Here is a 15,666-nt window from a genome sequence, read left to right as displayed (position 1 = left end):
AGCAGAAAATTTTTGCGGCTGCCAAGCACGTAAACAGTTGTGTTTAATCAACTAAAACAGCAGCGCGAATAAAATCTGCATATATATATATTTATGATATATATATATTTAAAATTGTTCAAAGCCAAGCATTCTTCATTCACAATCAACAGATTTGCTGTCTCTCTCTCCTTTAACCCGCATGAACCCGAAACTCGCACTCGAACTGAACTGAACTGAACTGAAACAACAACAATTGCGATATTTATGCAATTTATGGCTTGCAAATTATCAGCGCGACAAAAAACAAGCAAATTAACAATAAAATATTAAATAAAATACAATCGAATTGCAATTTACTACGATTTATGAGCTGCTACGTGTGTGTGTGTGTGTGCGTGTGTGTAAACTGCTTGGCGTTGTCAAAATGTTTTAAATTATTTATTAATTACAACATTTTGTAGGCAGCTCATAAATTTGAGTTTACTAATGTAAATTTAATAGATTTTTGCACAAATAAAAAATTTTATTCAAAAAGCAATTGGCAGAGAAAATTATATTTATGCATTAAATTTTGTTTAAGATTGATTAATATTTTTTTTAATATATTACATTAAAAACTTACATATCGATATTTTTTGAATTACAAATTTTTAAATAATTTGCAAGCAATTTTTTTAAACAAAAAATATAGGAAAAATATTTTTTGAATGTAATGACATTAAAAATTTAAAAGAAAGAAATATCGTAAAAATGTAGAAAAAATTATATATTTCTAAATAAAAAAAAAAACGAAATTTTTTGTAGACTGAAAAATATTTTTTTAATACATTACATTCAAAACTGAAATATATTTATTCAAAATGCAAAAAATAACGTAGAGAAAAAAATCCAGAAAATTTTTTGTGAAATAAATTTTGAAATTTAAGACTTTAAATATATTTATATATACATATATTTATTGATTTAACAATATATTTTATTGAATTAAATTTAGAGAAAAATAATCAAAATTTATGTTAAATAATTTTTGAAATAAAAGGTCTTAAATTTATTTTTTCAAAAATAATAAATATGCAAATATAGATTGACAAATATTTTTTGAATACTGCTAGAAATTACAAAAAATCCCCTATAAAATATATACCATAAAAATATGGACTTATCTATAAACTTACCACAAAATGAACAACATATAAATATATCGTATAATGTCGACTATATAGCTGCTTATAAGTTTGTCAATCAACAACAAAGTTTTCGCTTGCTCTAGAGTTGGTGGGAATGCTGCAATTGAATAAAGCAGAAGCAAATGAATATATAGAAATTGAAATATATATATAACTTAAGCTCAAAATATTCGAAATTCGTTTTGTAAATATTTGAGGCATGTGCCGCAATTTCGCAGCTGTTTGTATATAGAATTTAATTCTCCGACGCAATTATTATTGTTGCTGATAGCTTTAGAGGAAGTGTGTTGGGTTGTGGGCGTTTTGTGGGCATATCAGAGGCTGTGTGACCTTGAGTAGAATTCCACACTCAAGTTAGTTTAACTTAGTTTAGGGCTGTTATTTCAAAAAGAAACACACAAGTTTTTTTTGTTGTTATTGCTGTGATTAAAGCTGTTTACACGAATTTTTGTTTTTATATAAGAAAATGTTTATCAGTCAACGATTTATATGGAATTATCTGGCAAGTCTTAAGACCGCACTTCCTGGCGCAAATTTCCAGTCGCCGTCGCTGCCGCCGCCGCCGCATGTGGCGCATTTGTAACAAATCCAGTTATTTGTTGAATTTGACAGTTTAATTCTACGCCTCGATGAGCGTTTGCCTCGCTCGAATCGCATCGCATCGCATGGGCATGGAGCATGGGCGAATCCAAATACGAACCCTAAACACCCAACGCGCCATATTTTATGTCGATGCCAATCTCATTCGCTTGTCTTTCTGTCTGTATGAGCGTGTGTATTGCTTTATTTGGGGCACTGTTGATTTGAAAATCAAACAGGTTTTGTAGCATTCAACTTGACATTCAATTTTCAATCTGGCTAACAATGAAATTTCCCCACCCAACACCCACTAAGCTGAAACAATAAAAAAAGTAAACAAAGGGCAAAGTTTATTACACTTTTGACTCTAAAAAAAATATATATATAATTTATATATATGCAATAAAGTATTTTAAGCATTTGCTGCTTACTGTTACGTATTGACTGCCTAGCTCTAGCATACCCTTTGCTTACACAGCGCAGCTTTTAAAGTGTATCAAAAAAGTAAAAAGTTAAATTTGCATGCATACAATAGAAATTTCTAAGCAATACTTTATGAGTATATATATATATATATATATGCTTGTCTGAAGTGGACACCAGATTTTCAGGTTCGTTAAGGGTTAGGTGAAAACTTGCCAAGCTAAAAAAAAAAGAGCAAAGCGCCAATCAAGAAACATCATAAAAAATTAAGCAATAAAAAAATTGGTGTGTGTGTGTGTGTGTGTGTGAGCGAGAGAGTAAGAGTAAGAAAGGCAACAACAAATAAAATAATAATAAAAACAAGAAGCAGCAGCAGCTTCAGCTTAAAATGCCGTCAAGTGCCAAAAACACGTTTAAATGTCAAAATGTAACTCCCCAGGCAACAACAACAACAACAACAACCAGCTGCAGTCGCTGCGGCGCCGCAAAAGCAACAAAAATTTCAGCTAGCGCCAACGCCAGCGCCAACTGCGACTGCAATTCCGAAGTTGAATTTTTTGCAATCATTTCGTCTGCTTATTAATTTTTAAATATTTTGCTGCATTATCTGCTTACTTGCTTTATTATTATTTTGTTGTTGTGCATAATTTGCGCTTATGCAAAATATATAAATAAATTAATTTTTGCGTTTTTTGTCAATTAAAGAAACAACAGCAGACACATTAAAGTGTAAATGATTTTTTAGCAAGAAAAAAAACGTTATATTATTAAAAGTAATTATTTACTTAGCGCATAAAGAAATGCGACGATATATATACTTGGCATAGCTGATAAATAATGTTTATTATAAAAATTACATTTATTTTGCAATTAATTGTAATTAATTAAGCCGAGCTGTGCTCAACTTTGATATAAACATAATAAAATAATAAGCTGCAGCTTATTTCAAATAATTGAAAATGAATTATTAATTAATTTTGTGTCTTACAGTTTTTTAAATAACAATAATTTATTCAAGATTATTTCAAACAATTGAAAATGAATTATTAATTATTTTTGTTTAATTAGAAAATGTTGTGGATTGAATTGAATATAAATCTAAATTTCTTAAATAAAATAAAAATAATTAAAAATTAATTACTAATTATTATTTCAATAATTTTTGCTTCACTAGAAAATTTTGTGAATTTAATTGAATACAAATCTAAATTTTTTAAAATAAAAATTGAATTGAAAATTAAATATTACTTATTTTTTTAAATTATTTTTGCTTCATACGCTAATTTTGTGGCTCATTGAATACAAAACAAAGTTTTTTAAATAATGAAAATAATTCCTTAAAAACAAATATGCTTAAAAAATGCTTTAATTTAAATTGTTGTGCTAATAAATTAAAAAAAAATTGCTTTGATTCAAATTTGTTAGATTGAAAGTTGCAAATTTTAAAAATGCAATTTCTTTAAATAAAATTGTTGTATTAAAATATTAAAAGAAAAGCTAAAAGCAATAATCAATAATTTTGCATAACTTTGAACTATGCAAACATTGTTAATTAGTAATTAAAACAAACAATTAGGCGGCATTAAATATTTAAATTGTTAAACAAAAAAATCTTATAAATTTTAAGCGCACAAAGCAACAACAGCAACAGCCTTGAGCAACAAATAAACAAACAAACAAACAGTTTCGAGTGCTGCGTGATGCATTCATAAATTATGAATATAATTTTAATTTTATACATAACCAAAGTTGCAAAAGCTGCAGCTGAGTGAGCGACGACGACGACGACGACGACTCTTTGTCGATTGCAACAGATCAGAAAATGAAAATATAATGTACAAGTAAAAAATGAAAATACAAATGTGATTGCATGACAGGGGCACGCCAGACTAGCGGCCAAGACATGATTAAAGCTCAATTAATTGCCACTGACAATGACAAGGAGCCGCTGCTGACCACGCCTACAACAAAGTCTTAGAGCCGATGTCAGGGGCAGCCCAAACATAAAGAACTTTGTGTGCGGATGCATAAAGCGCATGGGTGGGCGTTCAAGGGGGGGGTGGGAGACTAGAGTATTATCAACGAACAACGAAAAGTGATGCGAAGAGCGAGAGCGAGAGAGCGCGACTGTGGCACGCCCACTCGAAGGGGCCGTTGCACGATCGTTTTTTAATGGAGGTCAACGTCTCTCAGTGTAGACTGCAGCGCTTAAGTTTTTTTATTTTATTTGCGAGCTTGTTTTCGATTTCGATTAGACAAAGATTGTTAGCAGATTAAACTTGAGAGAGCGAGAGAGGAAGAGAGAGCGCGCAGCAGCGAGAAGTCATTAAACTTGAGCGCTTATCATTGTGCTGGCTGCTGCTGCTGCACGAGAGCAACATGTTGCTGTTGCTCATTAGTTGAATGATTTTGAATGTAGAGCAGCCACTTGGCCGGCATTGATTTATCTGCCCGCTCACGTTCCAATGCACGACAAAGGGCTGTCGCCTGCTCGTGATCGCCACAGCGCGATCCATGGCCCACCCATGACTTGCAACAACATCAAGAGCAGCAGCAGCCACAGCAGCAGCAGCATGCGCGTCATCGCCTAATGCTCATTGCATTTACAATTGAATTGCTTGAACCACAAAATCATTGACAGCAGCAGCAGCAGCAATGTTGCTGCTGTTGTTGTTGCTGCGGTCACACGGCCAACAACAAGAGGGCGCCTGCAGTTCATGAGAAATTGCAGCAGCAGCTGCAGCTGCAATCGCGTTGCCATCAACAGCAACAGCAGCAGCGTGGGCGCTGGCCAATAAAATATGAAGAATGCAAGAATGTGGCAAAGGGCGTCTCTGCTGCTTATAAAGATTGCTGACAGCTCTAGTGGCTGCTGGGGGGTGGGAGCTGTCGCAACAAATTTAAATGAATTTCTCACACACTATAAGACACAACCCAAGCCATAGCCGACCGCCCGCCCCCCCTCAAACACAACTACACATAGAAAGAGACAGCAACAAGCAGCGTGCGAGCGAGTTAGCGCATCATGTTGCTCGTAGCTTGTTGCTAGTTAGGCAAACTTTTTATACATTTTTGTATTATTCACATTTTTTTTCTATATTTTTAATTTTTGCGCTACATTTTATATTTTTGTTATATTTTTTTTTATTAATATATTAATTTTTGCTCCACATTTTATATGCTTAGTCTAATTTTTGTTGTATATTTTTTTTTTGCTTGAAGTTCTTGTGTACATTTTAAATGCTTTTATTTTAATTTGTATTATTTTTTGCTATTTATTTATATTAGTTTTTGACAAATTTTGCACATATTTTTGTATTTATATTTAAATTGCTTTAGATTTTTTTCTTTATTTTTTGTCATATTTTTGTCATAATTTTTGTATATATTTGAAAAACAAAGAAAAATATTTTATATAAAAAACTGGCTTTATGTTTTTTTTTCTATATTGAATTATATTTGAATTTTTTTTATATATATTATTATTTTTTTCTTTATTGAATTTTTTGTTCTACATTTTAAACTTTAATTTGTATTATTTTTTTTTTTGTTATTTATTTATATTAGTTATCAATTGCTGCAAATTTTGCACATATTTTAGTATTTATATTTAAATTGCTTTGGATTTTTTTTATATAATTTTATATATATTATTATATTTTTGCATATATTTGAATTGGTTCTTTTTTTACATTTAAGTTTTTTCTTATTATTATTGCATTTATTGTTTATATTTGAATTTTTTGTTCTACATTTTATATTTTAATTTTTATTATTTGTTTGTTATTTATTTATATTAATTTTTGAATTGCTGTACATTTTTTTCACATTTTTGTATATATATTTATATTGCTTTAAATTGTTTTCTTTATATTTTCATATTAATAATTATATATTTTTTATATTTTAGATATTTCTATATTAAATTTTTTGTTTTTTTATATTTATTTTAATTTGTATTTAATATTTATTTTTATTAATTTTGGATTTTTCATATTTTTATTCTTTTTTTTATAATTATTTTAGCTACAAATTTTACTGCTTTATTTTGCTATATTTACTTGAACAGCTTTAGATATTTATATTTCATATATATTAAATGCAATGCTTTTGTTATATACAGTATTTTTTAGTTGGTATTAACTATCTTTTTTTTTTATATGCATTTGCTTTGTTTCTTTGTCTAAAGTTTTCAAAAACTTTCAACGCTCTTTTAATGCTTTTTTGCATATTGAAGCAGTTTACATTTATTTACACGTTGCCTGATATTTTTGGCACTTTGTTAATGAGATTATGGAATTATGTTGTTTGCTGTTGTCGCTGCTGCTGTCGCTGCTGCTGCTGCTGCTGTTGGCGTTAGCTTTTATTGTTATTGTCGCAGTCATAAAATTTAAAAAATACACATGCAAAGAGCGAAAAAGACTAAAAGCACATATAAATAAAATAAAAACATGCAAACGCAACATACTGCATAATAAACAAGCCAACAAAAAATAAATAACTAACAAGAGCACGAAAAACCAAAAAAACAAAAGACTGCGAACAAAAATCCGTAACGAGAATTGTCAACCAAAACAGCGCTGACTACCACAAACAGCTGTAACGGATGCCAAGTTCGTTGCTGCTCTTGTTACAAACACCCCCCACCCCCCAACTAACCCCAACGAGGCGAGGCGTTGGTGTTGCCGCTAGCAGCAGCAGCAGCAACTGTGGCTGGCAAAAAACACGCGTTTTCATTTTGAGTGAGCAGCAACCCAAAAACTGCAGCGCACACAATGAGAGTGACCCAAGCCCCTGCCCCCACTGCCACGCCCACCAAAAAATATACAGCATGCACATTTGTACGCCCCCCCCCCCAACTCCTCCCCTCTGACTCTGCAATGTACATTGTAAAAACATATGCTTTCACACTAGGCCAAGAGCTCAAAGCAAAGACAGACCATGGAGTGGGTGGTGAGGGGTGAGGGGTGGGCGGGGCAAGTGTTGACTGTGCGGAAATAGAACAGGTGCATTGCTTTTGAATGCAACCAACAAATTTGTCAGCAACATAGTCGAGTTGAACAATAAAAAGCGCAGCTAACAAATAATTAAAATATTGTATATATATAAATAATTGAAATAATTTTTCTAAATAAATTTATCAAAAGTTAATGATTTATTTTAAATATATATAATGCATTAATTTAAGCATATTATAAGCAAATTGAAATTGTTGTATTTTTTTTAAACATACGTAATATACACATACTAACCTCTTTGTAAATTGGCAACAACATTTGCTTGTTGCTTTGATTTTTAAGTAAAACTTTTTCTTTAGAAAATGTAAAATAAATAATGAAAGACTTATCTGAGTTTTTCGACTAATATTTAGCAATTTGAAGTAATGAATTAGTAGTTTATCAGAAAAATATGCATTGCAGTGTTTATTTTTTAATTAATTAAAAATTATGCTTTGATTTTTTTTTTATAATAAAAACAACTTTTCTTTGATTTTAATAGTTAGTTTTACATTTGTAAGCAGAGCAGTGCTTATTTTTTTGTATTATTATTATTTTTTTTATAAATAAAAACCACTTTGCTTTGATTTTCAAGTAAGAATTAATAGAATTAATAATACTCAGCAGTGTAAAGACATGAAAAAATTCTTACTATTGGCATAAAAATTATGCTTTCATTTTTTACATTTATAAATAAAAACAGTTTGGCTTTGATTCTTTAGTAAGAATTAATAGCTAGACATACAAATATGCAGAGCAGTGTTTATTTTTTTATATAAATATTGGCATACAATTTATGCTTTTATTTTTTTTTATAATAAAAACAAATTGACTTTGATTTCAAATTAAGAATTAATAGCTAGACATACAAATATGCAAACTAAGTATCAAAATAATGATTTGCTTTTTTTTAATAAATTTTTTTTTTAATTTTGATTTTTAAATTTTGAGAGTTAAAATTGCAACTCACAAAATCGCATAGCAAACTTTATTTAGCATTTGAAAAATAATTTAATATTGCGGTATTACAATTTTAATTTATATAAATAAAGCAATATATATATATATTGATATTATATACATATATATTGATATCATATCATATTTAATAATATCATTTTTCTATTCGATTGCATTTCTTTTTTTTCGGACTTCGCTGAATCTGAATTCAAACCAATTGTTGCCCTTGAGCATTTGGCTCGCAATGTCAGCAAAGTGCTGTCCACTGGTGTTTGGTGTGTGGTGCTTGGGTAACTAGTGCAGCAGTGTGCAGTGCTCGTAACTTGCCCCACTTTGCTGCACTTTACATGCAATGAAAATTAAGTGCTTGTCACATTTGCGGTTGACAACGTTTAATTTCCCAGTATATATAAATTCTTTTTTGCTCGCGCTTATGCTTTTTCAAATAACAAGCCAACACACACACACACAGATACATGTGTGTGTGTTTTTAGTAAGTGGGGAAGCGTGTTGGGTCTCGCACATGCAAATGAAGGCGACACACAAAGCGACAAGCGCACGAAAATAATAAACAGGAATTTAAAATAATTAAATCATTTACCAAAAATACAAATACAGCAAAAGCAACAGCAACAGCGACACAGCAACAGCAATAGAAATAAAAAAACGGCACATAAAATGTGTAATAAAGTGTAATAATAAAAAACAAAAATTTATACATAAAAAGGAAAAAGAAAAAAAAAAACAATTGTAAGCGGAAGTAGCAGCGACGCATTCAGCTGTGACGTCGACTAAGCTTTGGTTTATATCAGCAGCAGGGGCAGCAGCAGCGACGCCAGCAGCAGCAGCAACGGAAGAAGCAGACGGCTCCCTTGCCCTTTGGCTCGCTTAGCAACGCTTTGGACTGCTGCCTCGCTTTAAAACAAGTCGCTGAACAGTGGTAACAAAATTTGAAAACTCCAGCATAAAAATAATTCGAAATAATTTCATAAAGTTGCAAGTAATAAATAACGCTAATTGCATTAAAAATTGATAAATCAAAGCTACCAAAACTCAAAATAATGCTAAAGCATTTAAAAAATAAATAAAATTAATTAAAATTAAATTAAATATTGAAAGAAAAAAAATTAAAACCAAAAATAATTGCAAAACATAACGAAAAATGCAACAAATTAATAAGCAAAAAAAAATAATAAAAAAAAATAAATATAAATTGCAAGCTAATAATATGAATTGCATAAATTAATAAGCATAAAACAAAAATATAAATGTTATTGATGAAAAAATATAAATTTCAAGCTTATAATATTAATTAAATAAATAAATATAGACAAAAATATTATTACAAATTACTAACGAATAGACTGAAGGTACCAAATAATTAAAAAAAAAACTAAATATATATATGCAGTTCAAATTAATATTAATTAAATAATTAATTAATAATATATAAGAAAAATCATTGACAAATACTATCGAATAGTTTTCTATTCTAGGCAAAATAATTGAAGAAACAAAATTAATATAAATTGCAAGCTAATAATATGAATTGAATAAATGCATAATAATTAATAATGAATAAATAAATATAAAAAATATTACAAACTACTAACGAATAGAAAGAAATGCAAAATAATTGCAGAAAAAAATAAATAAATATAAATTGCAAGCTAATAATATTAATTGCATAAATGAATAATGATGAAATAAATAAAAACAAAAAATATTATTAATTATTAAATATGCATTTAAAAATGCAAGCTATTAATATTAATTGAATAAATTAATATTTATAAATAAATGTAAAAAAAAATATAAAAATAATTGAAGAAGAAAATAAATTTAAAAATTTCAAGCTAATAATATTAATTGAATAAGGCAAAAATTATCGTAGAAAAAGTTAACACTAACAATTTAAATAGTAGCTATAATTTTTATAAATTTCAAAGTTGCTTTGTTTATTGTTTGCAGTGCTTTGCTTGCGTAGTTTGCTTAGTTAGAGACCACTGTACTTATGAATGGGGCAGAACATAAAGAAAGCCAAACGACGACGACGACGACGACGACGACGGCAATGCAAAGTGAATTACGAGCGAAGGCAAATAAGAACAATAAAAAGTTGCATTGTTATAGTCGCTGCCACAGTCGCTGCCTCAGTCGCTGCTGTTGTTGTTGTTGTTGTTGCAGGGGCATCAATTGAGGCAGCCAAGCAATGCACCTGTAGGCCAATTGCTTTAGCTGCAGCGATCAGCGGCGATTAGACGCCGCCGCCGCTTGGCCATTGCAACTGTTTACTGCTTCCGCTTGACGTCGCTGCCGCTGCCGCTGCCGCTGCTGGCGGCAATGACCACAAAAGCGTAACAAGCGCTGCCGCAATCAATTCAGCGGCTTGCTGCAGCCCTGGTTATGAGCATTAAGCCCAATGGCAGACTGCTGTTTAGCCTATGAGTGTGTGTGCGTGTGTGTGTGTGTGTGTCGTCGACACTTTGACGCATCGCTGCTTTTAAGCGGCCGCTGCATGCAGCAAGCGGCGGCAGCGGATGAGTCAGCGACAGCCGCCAGCACATTTTAGGGCCTAAACAGAATTTGTTGGTACTAGCGGCATTTCATGCTTAACTAAATGAGCGGGTTGGGGTGGCGGCTACGCTACGCTGCACATGGCCGCAAAGTCAAACGCAAACTGTTGACTCCAAAAAAACAGAAAAAAGAAAAACAACGATAGGGTCACAATTTAGTTTAAGCTTGGGTCACATACTAAAACTTATGCAATTGCTGCTTTAATTCTAACGCTATCTTGGCAGCCAAAGTACAAAGTACAGTTATGCACAATTAGAATTAAAGTTTGTAAGCATTGGGGAAGCTGCGCTGACTTCATCACGTACTGCGCTGCTTTAGCTTTGCCCAAAAAATTTCCATGTCGCAGTTTTGCTTAGCTGATTTTCATTTCACACTTTCTAATGCGCTTAATGAACTTATTTTTCACTAAATCGGATGTTTTCAATTTTGTCATAGGGGCTGTCCACATGTTAAAAGGGAAGCGATCGCTTGTGCTTCAATTTAAAAAAATGTAAAGAGTTGCTGCTCCCAACTGAACTGATAAGCAACACTGACATCATCATCCAACCATCCATCCATCCATCGCATCCATTCCATTCCATTTGTTTTTGTTTTGCCAAATTAATTCAACTGCGTCTGTTGCTGATAAGCCGAAGGTCAATTAGTTCATTGGGCCGTGAAATAAAAAAGTTTCGTTGCCCACAAAAAATTGCTAGCGTCAAATCACGCTATATACTATATACTCTATATATATATTTTGCATTTGATGAATCAAGCGCGCACTATATAAAGGATATATATAGCTCTATATCCGTTTCATTGCCCATCATAATTTCTTTTATCAGTCCTACGTGACTTTTCAGCTTAAGTGAGCACGTGTTAGTTTTAGTATTTAAAAATTAATATGCCAAGCATTAGTTTTAAAACAAAATGTTTTCTAGCTTGAAATAATCAAGTGAAAATTAATTAAAACTTATTTTCACTGCATAATTTTTTAAATTTTATTTTTATTAGGCATCAAATATTTAATATGCATTCAGTCTTAAGCAAAAAATATTTGCTAAATAATTTAGTTTCACTTCCAGCAGTTTAAAAAAATTAATTATTTTTCAAATGTAACAAAACTTATTAAATTAATAACTTAAAAGGCATTGGCATATTTTTGTACATTTAGCACGTATTTTAAATATTAAAAAAATTAATAGAATGCAATTTAATTTAAATAAGCATTAAGTACGATTTTTAGCTTAAATATTTTTATTTTTATTTAATTTAATTTTTAGCTTATTAACTTTAGTATTTTTGTGCATACTAAAATACATTTGCGCATAAATTTTATAACAATAATTTAATAAATAATTAAGTAATTATTATTAGCTTTAGTATTTTTGTTTTTATTTAATTTATTTAAATCAAATAAGCTTTTAATAACATTTTTACCTTATTAGCTTTAGTATTTTTTTATATACTAAAATACTATTTGCGCATTACATTTTATAAAAATAATTTAATGCATAATTTTGTTTGATACTTCAAGCTAAATTTTAAATTTGTTTAATCTAAAATTATAACAAATATTTGAAAATAGTAGAAAAAATTAAAACAACAAACTACAACAACTACGATTTACAAAAGTAAACCTAATAAAATTATTAACAACTTAATGAATAATTTAATTCAAGTTACTCAAATCTTAAAAATATTAAATTTAAAGGCAAGGCATTTAATTATTTGAGCATTTGAGTTTATTATTTAAAAAATATATATGTAAAGCTGAAAAGCATTTAAATTAAATATTTTAAAAAATATATATAAAGCTTGTTGAGCTTCATTTATTTAATCATGCCGCAGCTTTCGTGTAGATTTCTTGTTATCGAAAGTAACACGTTTGCGGATTTCGTTGTAATTAAAAACGAAAACCGGCCAAGACACACACACACACAGAAAAACATACATATATATGTGTGTGTGTGTGTAGACATATGTTTGTATATCCGCATCCGCATCCGTTAAGAGCAAAAAGCCGTAAAAGACTCGAGAGAGGCGCGCTCTCGATTAGAGCCCAAGAAGTCGAAAGTCAAAAGGCTCATTTGAGCCTAATCGCCAGCAGATGGCTAAGGTCTGTTTTTGGTCTAAACGCAAAGCCAAAGTGGGTAAAGCCAAAAGAGAACTGAGGACATGCCCAAAAGCAATAACAAAAGCAACAGTTGTGGGTTTTGTTTAATTTTCGTGCAAATAATTTGCGTGCGCGCATTGATAAATTAAAAACTAAAACTTACATTTGCCGTTTATTTATTCCAAGCCAAAGACTCGAGCGATAAAGAAAAGCAGCTGATCAAAGATTCACTTTAAATTGTTGGTTCTTGATTGTTGTTGTTGTTGGATTAATAGCAAATTTATTGTAACATAAATTAGCATACAAATAAATATTTAACACATAGACATGGGACACTGAAAAAAAAATACGTTCGTTTTGTTTGTTGTTGTTGTTCGCTTTAGTTTTAATTAAACGTTGCGGTTGTTGTTGTTGTTATTACTGGAGCTGTCCAGTTTAGCTTAGTTTTTGATTTTTTTTTGTGGTTTATCTAAATTTTATTTAGCTGCTTAAAGTTTTCTTGCTGCTGCTTGTTGCCTTTCATTTTTTGTTGTTGTTAACAGCGTTGTTGTTGTTGTTTTTTTATTGTTGTTGTAGCTACGCATTTGTGCATAGTTAATGCCATTACGCAAAAGAAAGATTCGCACAATTTATACAACAAAACAAAAAGCAATAAATAGATATCGATGTATATGCAAATTATTGTTGTTGTTGTTAATACAAATGCACGCACAGTGGTACAAAAAAAAACATACTGCAAATAAAAATAATAGTAATCACAATTGAAATTTTATTGTTTTATTGTCATTACAAGCAGCATATATATATAATATATATACAAGATTATTATTATCGGCGCCTGTTGCTGTTGCAACAATGCAGCGTGTTCACAATTTATATATATATATATTATATATATAGCTGCTTGCATGATGAGAATTTTTTTAAGCTTTATTTTTTTTTTTGTTGTATTTCGTTTTAGTTCACATTGCTTTTTGTTTCCTTTCACACAGATATTGTTATTGTTGTTATAATTATGATTGTTGTCAAATTCAAAACGAAAACGGGTCAAACTAAACTTAAAAGCAAAGCGTACACAAAAAAAAATTATAAATAAATTATAATGCAACAATGTTTAATGTTTTAGTTTTGGCGCGCGTTACAAAAAAAGTTCAACTAATAATTGAAATTTGAAATGCACGTTTTAAACGATAACGGTAAACACACAAGTGTTCAAATTCCGTTTGCTTATATTCGTTTTTAGATATATAAAGTTTATATTTTTAGCAAAGCGTAACAATTACACAAATAGCCAAGCAACTAACTAAATATAAATGCTCTATATACAGCGAAAAAAAAAAAAATGCAAATGATTTGGCTACAAATTCAAACACTTGTTGCTACTGTTGTTGTTGTTGTTGTTGTAGCTTTAAGAACTGAGCCAACGTTTTGAAGCTTCGCTTTTTATGCTCATTCGCACGCACCGTTACCGTTCACGTTCACAGTTGTTTATGGAATGAGGGCTACAATACACACAACACCAAAGAGTCGTACGTGCGTGTGTGTGTGTTGTTGTTGTTTCACTATGTGCGGGCGTTTTGCGCGCTCTCGCGCTCTTCTTATTTATGCGCGCGCTCTCTCAACAGGCAGCGACAACGTGTGCGCTGCTGGCTGCCAAACGAGCAGACAAGATCGTTACAGCTGCACGCACAAGAGAGCGCGAGAGCGCGAGAGCGCAGCACCAGACAGCTGAGCGCACAATACAAATGCATTGACTTTGACTTGCTCTAACTGAAGTTGACACAAGTGCTGCTGCTGCTGCTGCTGTCTCTGTCGCTGTCGCTGCCGACGCTGCTGCCGGCAATTGATTGCGCTGCTGCTGCTTGTTGTTGTTGTTGTCATAGTTTGAGCGCATTGAGACCTCTAACAATGATAAGAGCAGCGCTGCAGTTTAGTTTAACAAAATGCATTCTTCAAATTAAACTTTAACTAAAGTTTAAGCAATATTTTTAAGCTGCAAAATATGCATATTTATGCATAAAGTTGCAAGCTACAATTGTTAATAGATTTCAGCATGTCAAGACATGTTAGTTATGCTTTTAATTAAACAAACGTGTTCGTATGTATAAAGAACTAAAATAGAACTAAACTATAATATACTGGCACTAAAATTTGTAATAACAATTCTTTTTACTTATGAATTTAAGTGTTGAAAATTAAAAAACATAATAAGGCAGCTAAAAATAAAATCATTTTTGTTAATTAAACAAACTTCCTTACTGCTGCTTCAAAAATAATTTTTATAGAAATAATACAAATAAAAAGAAATAAAAATAAAATAAAATAGAATAGAAATTACACAGAATTTATTTAGCATATTTACTTTAATTCATTCTAATAGAAATTTCATATAATAATTGTATTGAAATATCTTTTCAGATGACTTTGATAACATATAGGCACCATATGCTTATGTAAACAACGCATTAATACGTAAGTAAGCATTTTTATTTAATTTCTTGAATGCTGCTAAATTAAATGAAGTTCAACAATCGTTGGCGAAAAAATCAATTTAAACTATCAGTTTCTATGCAACTGCCTGCGAGTGTATTTATCTATATATACTTGGGCTTAAAATGTTTTCCATTTGAAATGCAATTGGGAGTGGAGTGTGCGTGTTTTCGACTTGGTTACGCTTATTAGTTGGCCAACAGTTTTGGTTTAGTTCCAAGTTTTTTGTTGTCTCGCTCTCTCGGGGGAATTGAACTGGACTCTTGCTGAGCTACTCATCACACACACACACACAACACATATACACATGTAGAATAGTTGGGCCAAATGATTAATGATAGCTAGAAATGCATTTGGTTTGCTTTTGCTTTTGCCT

At 30.9% G+C, this 15,666-nt stretch overlaps 1 protein-coding gene across 1 annotated transcript in view; it reads right to left on the bottom strand.

Moving 5' to 3' along the window:
- Nucleotides 1-13,090, bottom strand: part of LOC108605415 (protein folded gastrulation) — a 34,699-nt gene extending 21,609 nt beyond the window's left edge. Inside the window, exons 1-2 of the mRNA XM_033294529.1 lie at nucleotides 12,964-13,090; nucleotides 1,158-1,266 (exon numbers count right to left, since the gene is read on the bottom strand). The gene's annotated coding sequence lies outside the window, so the exon portion shown is untranslated. The remainder of the gene's footprint in view (nucleotides 1-1,157; nucleotides 1,267-12,963) is intronic.
- Nucleotides 13,091-15,666: the final 2,576 nt, after the last annotated feature.

The sequence above is a fragment of the Drosophila busckii genome, chromosome X (assembly GCF_011750605.1).
Source record: "Drosophila busckii strain San Diego stock center, stock number 13000-0081.31 chromosome X, ASM1175060v1, whole genome shotgun sequence".
In the NCBI taxonomy this organism is placed as follows: domain Eukaryota; kingdom Metazoa; phylum Arthropoda; class Insecta; order Diptera; family Drosophilidae; genus Drosophila; species Drosophila busckii.
This window is presented reverse-complemented; position numbering and strand designations above follow the sequence as displayed.